This window comes from Triturus cristatus, chromosome 1_1 (genome assembly GCF_964204655.1).
Source record: "Triturus cristatus chromosome 1_1, aTriCri1.1, whole genome shotgun sequence".
NCBI classification, from domain to species: Eukaryota; Metazoa; Chordata; class Amphibia; order Caudata; family Salamandridae; genus Triturus; species Triturus cristatus.
Window position 1 is genome coordinate 895,610,704 of NC_140579.1, and position 18,398 is coordinate 895,629,101.

Here is an 18,398-nt window from a genome sequence, read left to right on the forward strand (position 1 = left end):
AGGGACCGTGAGTTCCGGAACAGAAGACCCCCGACGAAGGCAGTGAGACACCTGTCGGTGACGGACGTGAGGCCGTCTGAAGACTCAAAGAGAAAAGGGAAGAAGTACCTAGACACGAGTGAAGAGTTATCGGACGAAGAGGAAGGAGAGGCCTACCTCATCTCGTTCGCGCGGGAACTTAAGCTGCGCCGCAGGCCGCAACCAATGTGCGTTGTCCACGTGGCAGGAACAGAAATACAGGCGGTCATCGATACAGGGGCCACCGTGAACGTCATGGGCCTGCAACAATACCGACAGCTGAAGCCCCGGCCCGTGGTAAGACCGTCCAAAACACAAATCTATGCCTATGGAGCCGACACACCCCTGCCGTTAAAAGGAAAAATCACAGTACCAATCAAGGCAGATGACCTAGAGGTAACGGCGACGATACATGTCGTTAACAGAGAAGCGGACACCCTTCTAAGCAGTCACACCGCAGAAGACCTGGGTCTGATCTCGTTCGCAAGGAGAATACAGACTCATCAAGTAGAGGAACTGCTCAACCAGTTCCCAGAACTATTCCAGGGGCTTGGACGCATCAAATGTAACCCAGTCAAGCTACACATTGATGAGACAGTCATCCCGGTCGCATTACGGCCGTTAGTGGAAAAAGAGCTGGAAACTCTAGAAAGGCAAGGCGTCATTGAGAAGGTAACCGGGCCGACCCCCTGGGTGTCGCCGATGGTCATCGCGGAGAAGCCGAAAGAGCCAGGGGCAATACGCCTCTGTATTGACATGAGATTACCGAACAAAGCAATACGGCGGGAGCGACACATCACGCCGACTATGGATGACATCACCGCGGATGTGAATGGGTCCAAGTGGTTTTCGAAAATCGACCTAAACGTAGGGTACCACCAGCTCCCACTAGCTAAGGATAGCCGATACATTACCACGTTCAGCACCCATCTAGGGCTAAGGAGATACAAGAGACTCAATTTTGGCATATCGTCCGCAGCGGAAGTTTTCCAAAACACGATAAGAGATGCTGTCTGGTTTGCCCGGCGTGCTAAGTGTCAGTGATGAAATTCTCATTCACTCTGCGACAGCGGCCGAACACTATAAACACCTCTGCAGCACACTGGCACGCCTCAGAGACCACGGGGCAACTCTACATAAGGAGAAATGCCAGTTCTTTCAGCCATCATTAGAATTCTTCGGGTACGTGTTTAATCAAGAGGGCATCCAGGTAGACCCGAGGAAATCCCAAGCCATCAGAGATGCACCGGCTCCGCTGACTCCAACAGAAATACGCAGTTTCTTAGGGATGGCAACCTACTGTGGGAGATTCATCCAAGGACTAGCCATGTGGGCGGAGCCACTGCGTGCCCTCACAAAGTCAGACGCCAAGTGGGAGTGGGGACAGAAAGAAGAAGAGGCATTCCAAAGCATCAAGCTTGCCCTCCTAGGAGAAGCTACACTCGCGTACTTTGACCCCGCAAAGCTGACCAAAGTACTAGTAGACGCCAGCCCGGTGGGGTTGGGCACCGTCCTAACCCAGGAACAAGAACCAGGACGGTGGGCAGCATTGTCTTTCGTTAGCAAGTCACTGACTCCCACGGAAGCCAGGTAAGCACAGATTGAATGTGAAGCCCTAGCGATCAAATGGGCCTGCAACCATTTTCACCTATACCTCAAGGGACAACCGTTCACAATGGTCACCGACCACCAACCACTCGTGCCCCTTTTCAAGGGAACAGCGCCTCACCCCCCGCCGCGGATCGAGAGATGGGCGGTACAGCTGCAACCCTACGAAATGGAAGTAGTGTACCGGCCCGGCGCCAAAAACCCGGCCGACTTCCTGTCCAGGCACCCGGCCCTGGCGGCTGCACACGAAGACACCAAGGAGGTTGAACAATACATCCACTTAGTATCCACTGCGGCCTGCCCGGTGAACATGACCCTGGAAGACATCAGAGAAGCGGCTGCCACTGACGAGGTGTACCAAAGAACCCTAGCCGCAGTCCAGGCAGGGTTGTGGACCAACTATCTGCGGCCAGCCAACTCCTGGAGTCCGGCAGAAATAGAGTACTCTGGGAAAATGTGGCACGTACGACATGAACTCAGCGCCACCAATGATGGAATCCTGCTACGAGGTGCACGGTTAGTGATCCCTCAAGCCCTGAGACACAAAGCAACCCGACTGGCCCATGGGGGACACCAAGGCATCACGAAAATGAAGGCCAGGATGCAGGAGAAGGTCTGGTTCCCCGAACTGGAAACTATGGTGGAAGAATACGTCCGGCGATGCCCGCTGTGCCAGCTGACCGGCGGGGCGGAAAGACCCGCACCAGTGATAACCGAAAATGCCAGCACCGTCCTGTGGTCGAGAGTGAGCATGGACTTTGGGAGCTTCCCCGGAGGGAAACACACCCTGGTGCTCATGGATGAGTTCTCGAAGTACCCTGTAGTGGAACTGGTGGCCTCGACAGCGTTCGCCCAAGTGGAACCCATCCTAGAGAAAGTGTTCGCGATGTTCGGATTCCCCCAGGAAATCCGCAGCGACAATGGGCCACCCTTCCAGGGGACAGAGTTCGCCACGTTCCTCAGCCAGAGAGGAGTGCGTCACCGACGAGTAACTCCCCAGTGGCCACAAGCCAACGGCGATGTGGAGTGTTTCATGCGCACCCTAAACAAGGTGTTCTGTATCGCAGGAGTGGAGCAAGCGGACCCCGAAAGACGGCTTCATGAGTTCTTACGGGAGTACCGAAGCACACCCCACTGCACCACTCAAAGAAGTTCCAAGGGCCCAGTAGAGACCTTTTCCCTACGTGCCCAGGGTGGGCATCGCCACCCGTAGATGCTGATGAAGTGCAAGCCAGAAGAACCCGCCGAAATCAATGAGCGAGCATCCACCGCCGGGCCACTTCCAGAACACTTCAGACCGGCGCTACCGTCCTCCTCAAGGACCGTCGCCCTGGAGGAAAATTCAGAACGAACTACGAACCTGGATCATGGACAGTAACTGCCAGCCGAGGGACCATGGTAACTGCCCGGAAAGGAGGTGATGAAGTATCCAGGAATGTATCCTGGTTCAAAGAAGTGCCATCAGAACACCCAGAGAGACCCACGAGAGAATCCACGGAGGGCGCCACCACCGACGCCCCCGGAAGTCCTGAGAATGCCGTGGGGTCAGCGGCTAACCCGCCTTCTGAAGACGGGCACCCCACCAGTTCTCGGATGCGGGGATCCCTGCAAAGGTATTGCCTAAGACCCAATCCGTGCCCCAGCCAGCGTCTTAAAGACTTTGCCTGTTGAAGACCGCCAGACGCTGACGCCGGAAGGCACGCAAGTATCACCACTCCAGGGGTTTGAACGATTTGAACTATTGTAAAGTTGTTTTGTTGTTTCTTTTAACCAAGTTGGATAGGGATGTAGTATTCCACAGTCTAGTGTTCTGATGTGTGGTCACACCACATCCGCGGGCCAGGCGTGGCCCGCGGGGATCTAATAAAAGGGGCCGCCCGCTCGGGGGCGGGGTTCTCCAACCGCAGTTTGTTGGCGTGGGTGTATTGTAGTGCGCTAGCTCCACGCGCTGCGCTGTACATGCGGTCACCCCCGCGGCCCTGAAGAGACGTTATCACAGATAGGACGACTGAAGGCAGAGTCAACAAGAAGTGATTTTAGATTCATCACGGGGAGGCGAGTGATTACCGAAGGAGAGCCCTAACCATCCCGGAAGTGGGGAGGTCGGGTTTGCATCTCATGCCCACATTAGACTTGTGAATGTCTTCAATATTTTTAACAAAATAAGAGGTCGAATTATTACCAGGGGGCTGGGCTCCTTTCTGTTCTCAATGTCAGACAACTAACCATGGAGAAAAGCTTCTGCGAACGAACACTGGCGAAATTACGCCGAACAATAATGAAGTCCCAGTTGGCAGTAGGAACACAGGCTTTCTAGAAGTTTCAAAAGCCTGTTCACCTCTTCAGGGTACCCCCGCCTCATGTGTTCTGCCCACCTAGTTGCCAGGCACACTTTCCTAATTTCAGGCGCTTGAGCCACTGGTAGGCATATCTATCCTACAGGGAAAAAGTAGGACTGCTGAAAGTAGGGACATGGTGTTTCATCACGTTGTGGAACAGCACGCTTAGCCGGTGGGGATGTGCCACTACTTCACCTGCTCAACTAACTGGTACATTTTGTTGCAATTCTGAAACGGCTCAGTCGACAACAAACCTCCTCCAACCATGCTGCATTTTAGGAACCTTCTATCTCTTGACGTTGTAGTTTCATTCCAGAACTAACCTACTCGAAGGAGGATAAGAAGTGGTCAGACCAAGTGACGGGGAGCTCCAAAATTAAAGGGGGGTCATAGGGGGGACGGGTCAGTAACCCACCAAGACTGAACTTGCCTTGATCGTGCGCCAATTTGCTGTAACTTGGGTCATCTGTGACTGTGTGAAGACTTAACTCACCCAGTACAGGGCTATGAAGCGCGCCTTGCAGCAATATCCGGTAAGATCTCCCCCGAGCCTCAGTCACTCTCCAAGGCCGTCGATATGGTGGAAGCACAGTGATTGAGAACCATGGCAGAGGTGAAGCAATAGACTAGTATTTCAGGTAGCCCTCTATTGAGATCAGTGACCAAACAGAATTGGAGATCGGCTTTTGTGTTACCGGTACTTCCTCAAAACACCTGCCAAGCCTGTCGCACCGAAGAATGGTAAATCCATTGGGAATGGAATTGAAAGCCACCCAGGCCCTGATGCAGGAACTAATAGCTAGAGGTACAGTGTTCCTGAAGGAACCATTCAATTCATGTAATCTTTTTCTCTTTCAAATATTTATTATGGGGAATAGACCCATGCAAGAATCAGCTTTAATTAATTATGAAAACAATGTGACTTGGATCCTTGATTATCGACACATTTCTTTACATTTTATTGATCAAAATTCATACAGTATTTACAGGAATTTTTACGTGAACGCAGATAGCGCATTGACTCTCACTGGTAAATCCATGTAGTACTAGAAATTGTCCCCCTTCACGTCCCCTGGCTGCATGAGAGTAGATGGATACACGAGGTATCTCTCTTATGGACCTCCCCATGAATGTTTGTAGTTCCTTCAGTTGTAGGGTGTGCCTTACGATTTATTGGTAGACAGTGCCTTATGTCTCCACTCAGCCACGCTGCACTTCTGAATGCCCTTCTCACCAAAGTTCATTTGTGAAACTAAGGGTATCTGTCTGACTTTGGATACACAGAGTGAACAAGGAAAGAACTACCTTTTGTTCAACTGGGTATTGCCCAAACAGGTTCAAGCAAGTCAGGTCAACACCAAAACAAAGGAATAGACAAAAGGGAAGGCCAAAACTTCACACACGTTACAAGACAAATAGGCACTTGCCCCTCCATGCATCCTTTGCGTTGTGTCATCGGAGAAGTAATCTATAAAGCAATGCATAAGAGTGTCAGTTTCACCTGAAACCAGTTCTAGTGATATAAGGCACACAAGTGCTCAATTTGTATATGAAAAAGGGCCAGGGCTCTAGTCATGAGGCCTCTGCAGCTTGACCCAGACATTGCCACTGCCAGCTTTGCCAATAACAGTACCAACACAACTACTAACCAGCACACTGCTACAAGTGACAATTCTGGCTTTTCCAGGCCCCCAAAGCTATAAAAATAGCTTGGGTGGCAGGTATTAGTTATTTTTAATACATACTGAACTAGTAAACAATTGCTGTTCTGCTCATCTCTAAAATTATACAAACAGCGCCACCATGCGGCAACTGCCATAAGTGCCGATGCCGAGCAACAGAAACCACCGGTTCAAATTAAGCACTGATCCAGACCCACCTTAATGTTGTTTTATGTAATATTGTAATATGACCATTCAGGTAGTATGGTGAATAGAGAATGACTAATTGGACCATATCCCAAAGAGCACGAATATGCCTTTCCAAGAGGCAGGTGGCATTAAGAGATTTCAAGACAATACTACAAACAGAAAAGTCCTTCTTACTCCCAAGATACCAGTCTTTGACCATGAAACAACAAGTAAACGCAGTCACCTCCGCCTGCTTCCACACACTTCGCATGCTCCGCAGAATCTTCAGATGAATCTCAACCAATGCCAGAAAGACCGTCACTCAGGCCCTCATCACCAGCCGCCTCAACTACGGCAATGCCCTCTACACCAGCATCTCCACCCAGCTCCTCAAAAGACTCCAGACCATACAGAACACTGTAGTCACTCATCCTGGACCCTCCCAAACAAACTCACATTACCCCCCACCTAAGAGACCTCCACTGGCTCCCCATCTAGAAAAGATGCCAGTTCAAGATCTCCACACATGCCTACAAAGTCCTCAATGATCTAGGGCCTGCCTACATCAACCATCAACAACTTCCACCATCCGGCTAGACACCTGCACTCTTCTTCACTCGCTCTCACACACATCCCCCGCATCCATAGGGGTGGCCGCACCTTTTCCTACATAGCTGCCAAGACCTGCAACAACCTTCCCCCCCAGCTCCGTATGGCCCCCTAGCTGGCAGACTTCAGAAATAGACTCAAGACCTGGCTCTTCAACAGAGACACAACGTCCAGATACCCCTAGGGGTGACTGTGTTCACTTTACAAGAGCTGTTTGATTTAATGTTAATGTTCTGCTGGAATGATGGGGAATGAGACTTAAACTTGCGTGGAACAGCCAGCAGTTTGCACACTACGCTCGCAAGTGAGAGATGGGATGACCGAAAAGGAAGGTTCCAAGGAGTTGGTGGGTACCTTTATGTCACCAATCTGATGATGGCTGGTGCTGAATTTGGCTTCTTTCTGGTCAACATATTAGGGTTCAGCAAAGTCTTGTTGAATGGAAGTAGAGGTTGCGTGGTATGTGTTGCTGGTTGAAGTGCATCGGTTTGTCCCCTCCTTAATCACTTTCTGTGATGTCTATTAATCCTCTAAGCGTGCTGGATCGGAATGAACCTGTTGATGGAGAATATTAAATGGAATCTAAATAAAGAGGACCAGATATCACTGTATGTGGACAATGTCCTCTATGTATCTGACCCTTGGCAGACAGTGCTCACACTCGTGTACATTTTCCAGCTGTATGAAACACTTTAGGTATTGGATAAAGTAGAACAAATCCATTCTGTTCAATATATGCTGTTGGGCTATTGGACCCTTGTGTAAGTTCCACCTCTGGTTGGGTGAGTACAGGTTGTGTTATTTGGGAGCAGAAATTACTAGTTCATATTTTTTTTAATGCATTCTGGATGTGTGTCATCAATTCGCAGGATGTGAAGCATTGTCCTACGCATACCCTGTCACTTCTGAGGACTGCTGCATATTCAAGATATTTTTTCTACGTACCGGTTATTTAAAACACTCCATTTTATGATTGTAGGAAAGTGGCTCTGTATATACTGTTCCCATATAGGTACAGTGTGTACAGAGTTCACAGTCCCCAGAGGTTTGGCAGAGGCTAAAGTTAGATATAACCTTACTCTCTAAAGTGGTAGCTTGGTCGAGCAGTAAGGCAGTATCAGAGGACAGTGTAAAGCATTTGTTGCACACACTCAGTCAGCAAATGGTCTCACACACTCAAGAACTGAACTCTAGGCCAATGGTTTGTATATAAAAATATATGGTTGTTTTATTTTAGGACCAACAATAGGTATCAAAATATACTTTCTCAGAATTATATGCTTTAGTTAAATACTTTGCAATAGGCAATTGACTTTTGAATGCAATAGTTACAGTTTGTTGCAATAGGCAACACAATTTCAAACACAATAATACATTGAGCTCAATGTGAATTTTAAGTTAAATGCAATTGATTACTTTCAGGATTGCTTTCCTAACTCCAGGACTGGATCCTAGATTCAGTCCTGGGACAGTTCTTGGAAACAAGTGAGTAAATACGTTTTGGTTACTGTTGTGATTTTTAAGCAATATTTTGGTATTTTAAAAGTTGACACTTAGAAACATTTTGTAATCAAATTACCAATGTTATTCTATGGGAGGAAATTCACTTAGCAGGTAAGTGGGGTTATGGTTACCTTTTCTTGTTTAGTGTTGGATCCTGGATCCTGCGCTAGTATACCACCTGTTATCAGTTGATAGAATGTGTTTAGGTTATACAGCCGATTTTTAATGAATATTTGTAAGTTTGCAAAATCGAAATTTCACAGAAAAACAGTCAATGGTTTCCTATGGGAGAAAGTTCAAGTTACCGGTAAAGTATGTTCTCGTTACTTTTGTAATCCAGTGCTGGGCTCCTAGGCTCAGTACTGGGACATCTATCTACAACAGGTAAGTAATTACGTTTTCACAGTTGGTACGATTTTTAAAGAATACTTGTAGTTTGCAAAAATCGACACAGAAGAAATTTCACAGAAAAACAGTCAATGGTTTCCTATGGAAGAAAATTGAGTTGGCGGTAAGTAAGGTTTGTAATTACTTTTCAGGGTCAGTGCTGTGTACCAACATCCAGCACTGGGATCTCTCCTACTAGCAGGTGAGCATTTCCGTTTTCGTTACTCAGTTGATTTTAGGTGAATATTTTAAAGTTTAGAAACTCCACACAATTTTCAAGTGAAACCAGCCAATGTTACCCTATGGAAGAAAAGTGAGTTATCGGCTTTTGGGTAAGTACTCGACTGGCAGAGTTAAGGTTCTGGGCATAGCCTCAGGGGTCTCCCAGGGTCAGGTAAGTACAGTTGTTACACCCTCAGCGGCACAGGGGCAGCCGGGTGCAGAGTGAGTTAGGCCCACTGTTATCCTATGGGAGGCAGGGGGCCCTTGGTTGGTGGCTGCTGACTAGCAGGCCACGCGGCTGTGGGAGCTGGGCTCCTGGTCACTTGCTCAGGGCAAATGGGGAAGCAGGTAGGAGTAGAGGTTGCACAGCCAGGGGCACTCGGGCGGCTGGGTGCAGGGTGCTTTTGAGCCATCGGGCACTCAATGGATTGTAATGGAGAAGCTCAAGAACGAACAAAGGCTGCAAGCTCGGGGACAAATATTCTTCAGGTGCGACCACCACTTTGAGAGGTAAGTTGGGTAGCTAGAGGATAGGTAGGTACCCAGGAGTTGGGCACAGGGGTCCGCAGGGCGCCGGGTGCAGGGGTGCCTTTTGGTGTCGGGAAATCTTACCCTCTGTTGATCGCGGTTGGCGGGATCCCTGGTTCTGAGGCTGCAGGAGTCGTCAGGAGCGTCGAGGTGGGTCCTTGGGTGCCGGATTCGGGGTCACAGTCACCGGGGGAACATCCTCGTGGTCTTTGTCCACTCCAGCACAGGCCAGGCTTGGCGGGTGCAGAGTGTGCAGGGTTCGCAGTTCCTGGCTGATGCCAGGGGTCAGTTACTTGCTTTGAGCAGTGCCACTGCTCGTGGAAGTCCCAGATGCTCAGAGTCACAAGGTAGCCAGGTCCTCCGGGGTTTGTGAGGTTGCTGGCCACGGGAGATGCTAGGATTAAGTAGGAGCAGGTTCGAGGGTCGACAGGCCAGTAGGGCTGGTGCCAAAGCAGTTGGTGTCTTCCTCTTTTTAGCAGCTGCACGGCAGGTCTTCTTTCTTCTTGATCTTCTTTGCTGTTTCGGAATCTGGATCTAAGGAAGGAAGGTTCAGGGTGCCCCTAAATACTAAATTTAGGGGCGTTACAGGTGGGTAAAGGGCTGGGACCACTGGGTCCCTGCCCTAGGGTGGGTACACCCCCTATTCTGCCACTCCCCTGTGGGAGGGGAGCAGTGGCCTAGTCCTGATTGGGCAGGGCTCCCCATCTTCAAGGTGGCAAGAGCCCGGAGATGTGTTTCACCTCGCCTCCCCCACCTGAGGGGTGGGGTTGGCAAAGGCTGGTACTCCCCCTGTCCTCCCTTGGGGTTTCCGGCCAGTCTTCCTGCCAAAGTGGGGGTTTAGAACCGGTAGGGGCCAGTTGCTGAGTACAGCAAGTGGCCTGGAGAAGCTCACAAAGGCGGCATGCCTTTGAAGCTTCCCCTGCCCATCCTGGGGGAAGAGACTTAGCACCTCACCCAGGATGTGCATTGTTGCAGGTCCAGGAGAGCGGATGGCTCTCTACCCAGGGGTCCAGCAACATGTCTGCTGTGTGGCAGCCTAGGCAGCCCCTCAGACCAGACATGGATTGTAGGTTAGGTTCAGGGGGCATCTCTAAGATGCCCTCTGTCGTGCATTGTACATTAAATACTGCACTGGCATCAGTGCGGGTTTAATGTGCTGAGAAGTTTGATACCAAACTTCTCAGTCTTCAGTGGAGCCATCATGGTGCTGTGGAGTTCGTGTTTGACGATCTCCTAGCACCATATACTCTTAAATGGCAGCACTGCACTTACAGTGCCCAGGAATGGGCTCATGCTCCTGTACCCACACCACTGGCATAGGGCACCAAGCTAGAGGGGTGGCTGATGTATGCCAGGGAAGTGTATGTTGTGGGCATGGCACACAGGGATGTGTGCCATGTCGACTCTCTGTTTTGTCCTATACCCAGACACTCAGCCTGCAAGGGCAGTGTGTTTGTGTCAGATACAGGGCCTCCAAGGGTGGCACAATAAGTGCTGCAGCCCTTAGAGGCCTTCCCTGGTCACAAGGCCCTGGGTACCTAGTGTACTATTTACCAGAGGCTGACAAGTGGCCAGGGTTTGCCAATTTGGGTTTTAGGTTTCAACACAGCTTTTAGGGAAGGAACATAGGCCCTGGGCACCAGATTGGCAGGAGCCCAAGGCACACTCAGTCAAAGTACATTCAGCAATTTAGCAAAAAGTGGGGGCATACCATGCAAGAAAGATGGTACTTTCTCACAATGATCCAGAGATGTTCTTTTGGAGAATTAAGTGAACTCCAAAATCTGGTGTGGGACTGTAAAATGCTCTATATGATAAGTTACATACTTTTAGTAACAATATTTCTGGTGGTTACTGTTTCTACTTGCAAATTACACACCTCTTGAACCTCCTACAGGCATCAGGCTGGATCTGAAAAAGTTGAACTAGCTCTCCTGTGCTGTCAGGTGGAGTGAAGCTCCACTTCAACTCCAGTGCTCCCCCAATGTAAAGTCTAAAGTGCCACACTAGCTCTCCAATGTCAACTGTCTTCGTGTTTTTCCACATCATCTAAGGTGAATAGGTGACCACAACTACAGTGCAAAAACGAATGTGGAACTTGAGAATCTGGAAGCCAGGCAGACCAGTGAGGAGTATGCATGTACACCCCAATTTTATTACGGAAGTAACCTATTCTTCTGATGGACACTTACACCTGAAGTTTCCTTACCTCTTGAATCAATATCAAACTGATAAACCCAAGGAGAAGGCTTGGAAGAAAAACACAAGATGTGTGCCTTATGGACCAATGAAGGCGATCAAAGATGACAATTTTATGCTGCAACAAGTGTGCATGTGACAGGAAACAGTAGACACCATGCAGCAGCCTAGTGCATGTTACTGCTTTTAACAAGTAAAAAGGCCTGGGCTGCAGCACATACTACTCTGCTGGAGGTGGCAGACATGATCATGGGAAGCAGGTTGCACTGGTTCTCCTTGATTTATCTGCAGTTTTTGATACAGTCTAGCATTGCACATCCTGAAGCGTCTTAGTGCCATAGGCGTCTGTGGCTCAGCCTTGGTGTGGCTGCGTTTGTTTCTGGCAGATAGATTCCCAATCAGTTTGGATGGGCCGTTCCACCTCAGAACCCAAACCCTTGGGTTTTGGTGTTCTTCAGAGGTCCGCATTGAGCCCTACACTGTTCAATGTGTATATGATCTCTCTGGCGACCCTGATATAACTGTTTGCTGTACAAATTGTTTCCTACGCCGATGACACGCAATTACTCCTCATCCAAGACCAAAAAACTCCCAATGCACGGAGTAATTTCAAGACAGACAGCTGTGTTTCAATGGATGCATGATAGCACCACCAATGAAATTCCAGCAAAACAGAAATTTTGCTCTTTGGGTCAACCCCTCCCACCTGGGACAATGGCCATTGGCCAAAGGATGTCCCCACCACCAACCTCCCTGGCAGTTGTAGCGAGTAATCAGTGCTCAGAACTATGCCAACTCACTCTACTGGGGTCTTCCTGCCTACCTCCTGAAGTAACTGCAACTGTAGAATACTTCCACTAGGCTTTTGCTGCGACTCCCCAGAAAAGCTCACATCCAGCCCGTTCTAAAAGAACTGCACTGGCTGCCCATCAAAGAATGTGTGCGGTTCAAATGTTTAGTTCTAACACACAGATGTTCACCACAAAGGGCCTCAGTACTTGTCCAACAGATTTACCCATTGCCAACCAGCCAGATTAGTCGGACCTCCAACTCCTTGCTGGTGGTAAATCCTTGATTCACAAGGAATAAGTGGGATGGCAACTCCTACTTGGCAGCCAGGGAGTGGAAAGCACTTCAACTACAGCTCTGTGCCACATGGGATATCCTGCTCTTCAAAAGACTCCTTAAGACAAGGTTCTTTATGTCTGCTTTCTAACCCCCTTTATTAGTCGAGTAAGGAAAACTTTTGCTGGCTCCCAGCCACAGCACAATGCAGGTCAAAGCTCTTCCTCTTGCCGCCGTATAATGTGCTGTGTGCGCTAAAACGAGTCCGTGCTCGTGCCTACCCAGCTCTGAATCACCGCTCTTTTAGAATGAGCTGTTTAGTTGGTGTGGCCGCAACATCGCAAGTCTGAATATCGCTGGCTGCCCTGTCAGCCGTTCTGGGTGACAAAAATGGAATGCGACCATTACCCGGCCTCCTGCACCTGAAGGAAGCAATGCATTTTAGGAGGTGATAGTGTCGGACCCCGAATCTTGGCTGGTGGCTGAGGGATCCGGTGAGCGCTTGGCTCACATGACGGGGGTCCGGCTGAGTAAGGGGGTGTTAGATACCCCTGAAGCAGTGGGAGTGCCAGTAGGCATCCACTAAAAGTCTTGTATCAATTGTAAGCGTAACTTTGGGGTGGTGCCAGCAGCTGGTGCCAGCAGCGTTGCAACACACCACAGCTGAAGACACTTAAGGCAGGAGGAGGAAGAATGTGCATTTTGTTAAACTGTCGAAATAGCAGTTGGTTGTATTGCAATCAGTATAAGTTTGTTTTAAGATGCCTCCACCAAAGAAAAGAGGTGTAAAACATGTGGAAGCAGTAAAAGGTAGAAAAGTAGATGGGATGAGATCTCATACACCGACAACATGGGACCCATTTGACTCAGCGACTCCATCCCATGCAGAAGAAATCCAAGCTGGAGTCTGTGGTACCCCTGTAGATGACAAAGGACATTCATCAGCAAAATCAATGGTGGTTTCAATGGAAGACTTTGTGGGAAAACATTTAAACTCCTTTGCGTTGAAGGATTCTGCAAATATAGGACATGTGGCTTCCCCAGGGGGCGGGCATCAGGAGTTGCTAGAAGCACAGGCAAAGGAAATTTTGGTCATGCTTGGAAACTCACGTGAGATTCACCTCTAACTTTCCTCCTCTCCCTGTTAGTTCCATCATTGATAGCTGAGCTTTGCGTGCTGTGGTGAGGGGACTGGGGCAGAAGAGAGCATAGACAGGCTGTCACTAAACAAAGAAGAATCTGTGAACGGCCAGATGAGGAGAGTACTGCTTGGTACACCTGCTACAACTGGCTTGGTACTCCAGGGTGGTGATCAAGGGCCCTTGGCTACTTCCGCTACAAACATTGATTCCCTAATGATGCCGGGATTCTGTTCTGGAACAGAACTATGCTTGGAATCCTAGAACATCATTAGGTAGGGACCGAGTCACCATACCACCTCAGTATCTGAGTCCAAGTCCAACTAGCTATAGTGCTTCACTTGCCCCCCTAACCTTACCAGAGAAACAAGTGAATTGGCACCCCAGAACACAAAACTCTCGATCCTTTCAGGGATCGTGGTAACAGGACACACCCTTTCGCTCTCTCACTTGTACTTGTCCACAATAAGATAACCAGAAGACATGAATATTTATTTAAACTATAATGCAGTCTACGTGCCACAATGCGATAACAAATGCAAAATAAAAATACTGTTAGCATGGTTAATAATCCATATACCATGAAAAGCCTAGTCATTTAATAGGACAGGGTGACCTAACCCCCCCCCCCCCGCCTGCTACTAAAGCTAAATGACTATATATGAAAGATTTTGGGGATTACTGACAGACCCTGTACCTTAGCATACACAGATGGACGCTCTACATCTCAGCAGACGCAGTGCTCGTGTCTCAGAACTCTTGCTCCATGTGCGTGTTTTTGGCTCATGTGCTCATCTATTTGATAGGATGTGTGTTCACATAAAAAGCAGCTACTTTCTTGTGTTATGTCTAGGTGCTAGTGCCTGGCAGAAAGAATAACATGGGGCATTGTTGCTTGACCTTGTCTGTGGTGTTCAGACTAAATCCCAGGAAAAAAACACAGAACCCAAAATCATATGAAGGTTCCTTGTGAAAGTAAAATGTGGCACAAAAGCAAGAGTGTTTACATAGTAACATGTGCAAAGGAAAATGCGGCCTACAAAATGCGCAGTTAGGCTAACATATGGAAACCCACAAAGGGCCATGCAGGAAACACACAACATCCTCCCCTTGGTCAGGACAATAGCGCTAAGGAGGACACTAGGTATAACAAATGTAATCAAAAAGTAAACACGCTCATAGCACGGTTTCAAAAATGTGACTGGCTAAAAATTGAAGTAAAAGTTAATTTAGAAAAATAATCAAATTAAAGTGCTTCAGAGGAATCCATAGTGTTACTCGCCATTTTATAGGCCAAAGGCTCCATAAAGGAATTCGACTCTGCACCTGATAATTGGTCAACAGTCCTAGTCACAAGTTCCAAAGAACAAACATGCTCTCTGGTTTCAGCGAATGCAGAGACATTTACCGGGCAATCTGTATCCATGTTAATAGAGCCTGTATCTTGTAATCCATGCGCCAATGCACACGGTTCCTCATAGGCCAAAGACTCAAACCTCGCATTGTGAAGAAGTTTCAAGCCCAAAGGACAGTTCTGAAAATGGGTCGCTAGGGGACTCGTTAGCAGTCCAAAGTCCAAGGCAGTGATGGTCTGCCAAGCCAGGCATATGTCCAGTGCAGATTCGAAGGGACAACAGATGCAGTGAAACACGGGCTGCACACAAGTAAACCAGGCAGGCCGGAAAGTCAAAGACCAATCAAGATCCAGTTCTTGTAGTTTAAGCATTCCAAAGATATGATAAATACACTCACAGTAGTGTCGTAGCGATGCCAGTTCTTCAACGTCCACAAAAGGAGCATCCATTGCGGAGAAGAAGGAACAGGGAAGCTAAGCTGCATAATAGATATAAGCTGACTTTGCCCATGATACAGCGTTGACATGTCACTCTGCACAACCTATCAGCTCTGCCACCACCGTGCCTGCTGCCGTCTCCCGATCAAGATCTCCTGACCTATTGGACTACCGGATTGGCCTGATCCCTGCCTACCTGCTTACCCAGTTCTCGCTCTCCCCAGGCCCGCTGGACTTCCACTCCCCACTGTAAACAGGGTAAGTGCCTACATCCTGATATACTTCCTTAGGGATTTAATGGACAATTAAACGGTCCGCCTCAGGAAACCCTTTACATTCTCAGGCCACACGAATCCCTTTACTTTCTAAGGCCACTGTGCCCGCTGCCACTCCTGTTCTTTATTCCATGATGAACTTGATCTCCTTATTGGCCTATTCCTGACTGTTGTCTTCATGCCTACATCCTAACACCCACCCTGGGGGACCTCACAGGTGTATGTTTTTGAATTACTCTTGAAAAATGATGGCACACCTATAATGGCCACCACGTGAAACCCTGTTCTTACTCAGGCCACTGTGCTCGATGCCGCTCCCGATCCGGACTTCCTGATTTACTGAATCTCCGAATTGGCATGACTCCTGACTGCTGATTTCTTACCTACTTCCTGCTTTCCACCTTGGGATTTCTTGAGTGATTGAATGAAGACTCATTTCAAACGAAGACACTTCTAAAATGGTTTACCACATGAATACCAGTCTATCTGTAGGCCCATAGACTTTGGTGTTGAACTCACTAGCCCGCTGAGCCCCTTCTAAGCTTTCTCCCCCACCAGACTTATATGGCAATGACTTAGTGCGAGAAAGTGTCATCTTTCTTGCATGGTATGCCCCCACAAATATGGCTGGGGCCCTAGGGGTGTACCAGACCATATACTAAAAAAGAGGTTTAGGAAAGTCGACTTCCAAGGGGACAAGGCATAGGGCCTGTAGAATCACTGGGGCTTCACTAATCCACCAAAGGCAGGTAAGTAAAGAACCCATGGGAGACGCGTGCAGTGTGAGAACACAGCCGCGGATTCCCTATTGATTTCAATGGAGCAAGTCGCTGATGGATTTTTAAAGTTTAAGGGTACTTCTAGAGAGTCTAAAAGCAAGCCACTTACAAGGTAAGTAGTTCGAGGGCCAACACCCACAGGAGCACCGGAGTGCACGAGTTACCTCACCCAGGGAAGCCGGGTGCATAGGTGTCTTTTGGTGTCGGGTCGGGTCGTCGTTTTCAATGGAAGCCGAAGAAGTTTTGCTGCTTCGGAAGACTGGAGAAGTGTCCAGTGGAATCCAAGGCTGGATTCAAGATGAAGAAGACCTGAAAGCAGAATGGACAGTGTTCAGTCACTTGCCAGTGACCCGGGGCCAGGAAGATGGATGCCCACGGAAGTCGGGTGATTTTAGGTGATCAAGGGTGTTTTGACTCTTCAGCCACGAGGTACAGGAGGCGTCGACGATGACCAGGAGCTGGATTTGGAGTGTCCCACGAAGTCTGCAGCTTACTGAGGTGTTGGCAACCGGATTGGAGCCAACAAGCCTTGGCAACAGCAAGTCTTGTGGAAATTGCAGAAAGTCAGCGGTGCAGACCAGCAAGGTCTGAGGGACTCACCCTGCGAAGGTAAGTCAGGGCTGGCTTGGAGCAACCAGGAGAGCCCTTTAGTTCGATGAGAAAGTCTTCAGGGCACCCACAAGCCAACCGGCAAGGGATCGCGAAGACGCCTCGTGAGGATTCGCTTCACAGGAGCCCACGGTCACTCGGGACGAGGTAGGCCTCTGATTTCCAAAAGAAGTCCTGCTGGAGGCTTGGACCATATGTGGTCCAATGCACAAGTTGGACTCGACAATAGTGCACGGTACCCGGGTATTGCTGTTCCTTGTCACTCGTGAGGTCCACTCGCCTCAGCTCTGCTGGGGACTCACAATGCCCGTCGAGAAGTCAGGAAATCCACTTCTGGGGCTGCAGGGACTTCGGACTCCGGTGGGAGTGGGAAAGTTGGCGACAGTTGATTCAAATTTTTGGTGCCTGCCAAGCAGGGGAGTCACTCCTTGACTCCAAGGGAGATTCTTCAGTCTTCCAAAGGTAGTGGAATGTCGAAGGTCCAGGATTCTTCTTGTAGAGCGTCGTCCAGGGATATCTGATTTGCAATGGCAAGGTTTCCCTATCTTATACTAAAGGAAAGGGAGGGACTAGCTCTATGACCACTCCTCTGGGAGGGTCAGGAGAGTGGGTGGTTACACCCACTTCCCTTTGTCCAGTTTCACACCAGAGCAGGTGCAGGTAGCCCCTGAACTGGTTTGAGCTGGCATATGCACAGAGGAGCCTACTGATCCCCCAGTGCAGGACTTCAAAGCCCTCTAAGAGTGCACCCACCCAGACCCAATACACTAAATCCTGTCTGGAAGGTGGTGACACCTCCCTGTGACAGGATGCCTATTGTTGGATCTCCTCCACTGCGAGTTTCAGTCAGCAGCAGGAGGGCAGCCCAGTGTCTGTGCTGGTGGCATCCATTTTGTGATGCCAGGGCTCTTTCAGATTTCTACCGTGTTTCCACAGTGGGTACATATCTATCCCTCTAGAAGGGAGGGATCATACTTCCACACCAGTTACTGGTGTGGGGGTATGATTCCAAAGTGTTTGACACCAATCACAAAATGTTTTGATGCAGCCATCCCAAAGTTAGCATTTACCGCTAGGTTATAATGCACTTAAGAGTATATAGTTTAACCGCATCCGCAAACAGCTACAGAGAATGGGCTCTGAGAGCTGCAGAGGGGCCCTGCTCAGACAGAGGCACCCCCTCACATGGAAACCCAGCCCTCAGGATTGTTAGGGCCTGCTTTAGGGGTGACTGATAGGTTTATATGTGGGTGTAAGGTGAGATATAGGGAACCTATACCTCAGTGAGGAGTGCTAACACTACCTCACCCAGGCTGCACTCCAAGTTGTTTTGAGAGAACAGAGGCTGGGGCCCTGATTAGCAGGGTCCCACCCAGACTGTGAGAAGTTGGCCTGGTATATGCTGGTCACTACTTAAAGTGGCCACCTTGCACCAGTACAATTCGACTCTTATGGTAGATAGGTTTAAGATAACCT